The sequence below is a fragment of the Erinaceus europaeus genome, chromosome 4 (assembly GCF_950295315.1).
Source record: "Erinaceus europaeus chromosome 4, mEriEur2.1, whole genome shotgun sequence".
NCBI lineage: Eukaryota > Metazoa > Chordata > Mammalia > Eulipotyphla > Erinaceidae > Erinaceus > Erinaceus europaeus.
In genome coordinates this window covers 29,082,203-29,086,449 of record NC_080165.1, presented here as the reverse complement: position 1 = coordinate 29,086,449, position 4,247 = coordinate 29,082,203, and the positions used below count along the sequence as shown (strand labels likewise).

Below are 4,247 nucleotides of genomic sequence, written 5' to 3'. Positions count from 1 at the left end.
AGCAGCCATCTTCCAGTAAGTCGCCAAAATGACTAACACAAAGGCAAAAAGGAGAGGAACCCGCTATATGTTCTCTAGGCCTTTTAGAAAACATGGAGTTGTTCCTTTGGCCACATACATGCAGATCTATAAGAAAGGTGCTATTGTAGATATAAATGGAATGGGCACTGTTCAAAAAGGAATGCCCCACAAATGTTATCATGGCAAAACTGGAAGAGTCTACAATGCTACCCAGCATGCTGTTGGTATTGTTGTAAACAAACAAGGAAAGGGCAAGATTCTTGCCAAGAGAATTAATGTTTGTATTGAGCATATTAAGCACTCTAAGAGCAGAGACAGCTTCTTGAAACGTGTGAAGGAAAATGGTCAGAAAAAAAAAGGAAGCCAAAGAGAAGGGGACTTGGGTTCAACTGAAGCGCCAGCCTGCCCCACCCAGAGAAGCACACTGTGTGAGAACCAATGGAAAGGAACCATAGCTGCTGGACCCCATTCCCTATGAATTCTGTTGGTATGCTTCTAATTCTGCTTCTAAGACTCCTCCTGTTTTGATCATCACATCACGTTAGGTTCGCTTGCATTGCTTAATGCTGTGGTCTGTTTACATAATCACTGCTTTACTTGAGACCCGCCCTGCCTACAGTGCACGGTTTAATCTCCACTGGTTAAATGCAAGCTTGATACTTCCGAGCACCGTGCTTTTTCCTTCTCCCCACCCCCTATCCTACGTACTTCCTCTTCCGACCTGACACTTCCGCCTCAGGAGATATAAAGGACAGGATTTTTTAATGAATAGAGATTAGATTGATTGCACTGCATTCCTGCTCATCAATAAAGATTGAACTGCGTTCCCAGCTCAGCCATGAGTCCCTGGTCGTCTCTCCCACCCGCGAAGCTAGCCTGGTAAATTCATGGCATGGTCAATATAAAAACTTTAATAAAATATCAGAACTATAAAATTGAAAAAAATTATTATCTTTATAATATTTTTGAAGCTCCTTTTAGGTTTTCTTCCAAAGCCATTCCCTTCAGACTATTTTGAGGCCACATATTTGTGTCTTTTTTTCTTTTCACAAGCAGCATCCTCAGAATCCTCAATCCTCCTTTTCTTTATTTTTTAATTATTTTTCATATATAGACTCTTTCATTGTCATTTTAGTTGTGACTTCTTGAACATTCATCCTGGATGTGCCAAGTGCTCTGAAAATGCTTTATTTTAGACGAACTGCTCTTTCTAAAGCAGAGATAGAATCTGAACTCTGAACACATCTGTTCATCTCAAGGAATCTCAGCCTTCCCTCCCATTACATGAGTATTGACAGCCAGAGCATCTGTAATTCCATCCCATGTGTGTGCAGGGGCTTTATGGCCACTGAGCCATTTCCCAACAAGGGCTCCAATACAGTAAGTAGCTTCCTCTTCATTCCTCAGATACAGAGATCACGCCATCTAGATAGCTATCAAAGAGAAACAGCTTCCTATTGTCCTAAGGTATAACAATTACCTGACTTTACTCAGTATCACTGGATCATCCTCAAAATCCACACAATGGGGATCCGGGTAGTCATGCAGTGGGTTAAGCACACATGGCACCAAGCGTAAGGACCGGTATAAGGATCCTGGTTCGTTCCCCGGCTCCCCGCCTGCAGGGGGGTTGCTTCACAGGTGGTGAAGCAGGTCTTCAGGTGTCTTTCTCTCCCCTCTCTGTCTTCCCATCCTCTCTCCATTTCTCTCTGTTCTACCCAACAATAACGATAGCAAGAACAATAACAATGACGATAACAAGGGCAACAGATGGGGAAAAAAATCCATACAATGGAACATCCTGGTTGATGGTAACGTGCTCATGGTACATGCAGGATGAGCCAGCAGTTCAACTGCTTTTCTGAAACTACATATTCCCCTTCAGTTGAAAGTTGGCCACCTCAATATGAAATGCCTAGCTTCTAATTTCGTCTTCATTCAAAAGTACTAATGATGACCCACAGATTTCCTTTTCAAACAATTGTGAAACCTGTCTCCTTTGAGACTTTTTTGGAGGGAGGGGGGAGGCAGTGGCTCACTCAGTTAAGCACATATAGTACTAAGTGCAAGGACTGTACAAGGATCTGGATTCAAGCCCCCAGAGCCCCAACTGCAGGGGGGGATGCTTCACAAGTGGTGAAGCAGGTCTGTAGGTATCTTTCTCCTTCTCTAATTGCCCTTCCCCTCTCAATTTCTCTTTATCCTATCCAATAAAATTTGGGGGAAAATGACTATCAGAGCAGTGGATTTGTAGTGCTAGCACCAAACTCCAACAATAAGCCTGGATGCAAAAAAAAAAAAAAAAAGAAAGAAAGAAAGAAAGAAAGAAAAAAAAGATTTCTTTGGTTATCTTTGTAAAAATCTGACTTACCTTTCTTTCAAAATATTTTATTTATTTTAATGAGCTACAGATACGGTGAGGAAAATACAGAGAGACCAGAGCGCTTCTTAGGTCTGACTTGTGGTATTGGGGCTGAACTTGGGACCTTGGAGCCTCAGGCATGAAAATCTTACATAACCATGATGGATGGTTGATAATGTGATCATGGTACATGCAGGATGAGCCAGCAGTTCAACTGCTTTTCAGAAACTACGTATTCTCCTTCAGTTGAAACTTGGCCACCTCAAAATGAAATTTCTAGCTTCTAATTCTCCCTGGCCCTCTTTTTCTCCTTTTTGAGATCTGGGTTAGAGTTTTTCTCTGTGAAGTGTTTTTTTTTTTTGTTTGTTTTTCCTCAGCATTGATAACACCATCTAGTATCTTTGCAATAGAGTCAGACAAGCTATCATTAAGAAACCATGTATAACCTGACATATAGTGATGAAATTCTCAGTATTCTTGAGAGACATGTCTTCTTGTCCAGGAATGCCAACCGCTTGTTGCTAAAAGATGGATTTCTCAGCCACCTGAGTATCTTCATACAGTTCTTAAATTCTCAGCTGCTTATTAGACTCCTCATTCCATCCATGCACTTCCTGCCCATGTTTTCTGCCTGGCTTGAAAACAGGGTTCAGGCAAGCTGGTATGGGTTCTTGTTATTTTGCCTGACTTAGTCATCAGTCAGGGTCCAAGCAGAGAATTCTACCTAACTCTCCTCCAAGCAACTCAGATTCACCATGGCAGTCGTTAGGCTCAGTCTTCTTTTGATACAGCCCACACTGTCATCCGGTCTCTTCGGAAGTGGCAGGGACTTGCATTTAATGTTTAGTCCCCAAATCTGGGACTCACTTTCATTTATATCCAACTCAAAACTTCACATTTTGCTGAGTCAGCCTCCTATATGTTATTTAATTTGTCCAGAATTTCCTTCTACTATTCTGACATAAGAATTTAAGATAGCATTTTTCCTTGCCTAGAGTATTACAATATCAAACTAAGAATCTTTCCCTTGTGTACTGTTGGCACTTATAACGCACTTTCTAGAAGATTCTTAGAGTAATCTTTAAGTCCTTGTTCATGTGCACACAGATGCGCATATGCCACTTTTGAGACTTATTACTCTTCCAAAGGTCTCATGTTATTAGGAAATGTCCAGAAACATTGATCCAGTTACTGTGATATAGCCAGTAATCCTAGCTCCAAGTCAAGTTCACTAGTCGTCTTCTCCCTCCTACATCTCCATTCCAGTCATAGCTGACTCCTTTCCCTACTATCCAAGACCCACATTCATCATGGCAGAGGGCTCCAGTGTGGGCTGTTTCATCTGGCAAGAATTCTGGCTCCCTGTTAGCCCATTGTCATGCCATATTCCATGTTATTTGGTTAAGGACACCTTATAACCCCTGGAAGTTGGACATACTTTCAGCTGGCAATATGTCAATTCTGTGATGTTTTAGTAAGAAATGCACATAAACATCCCTGTTATGTGAATTTCAAATACTTGACGGAGTTAATGCTTGTCTCCTTCACTGCACCATCAGTTCTGTGAAAGTAGGGACAGGCCTGTCTTGTCCCAGCTGTATCTGGGTGGAACTATGCTACCCCAGGGCATGCTCCCTTATTAGCTGTTGGTGTGAGGTTTGCACCTCCCAACATCAAGCCTTGCCCTTGGGTAGTAGTCTGGTTTGCACAAGATTGTAGAATCTGTGTGCACAAGTGTATGTCCCTGTGGGCAGCAGGGAAAGATGTGCATGGACCTTTGACCCACTGGATCCTTAACTCTGCTTTCTTTTTTACTCCAGGGCTCACAGAAACTGGTTCTTAGCTCTTGACTGGGGTTGTGGAT

The 4,247-nt window shown here is 42.2% G+C and overlaps 1 pseudogene; it reads left to right on the top strand.

Annotated features, from left to right (window-relative positions):
• On the top strand, window positions 1-3,580 carry LOC103112735 (large ribosomal subunit protein eL21-like; annotated as a pseudogene).
• Window positions 3,581-4,247: the final 667 nt, after the last annotated feature.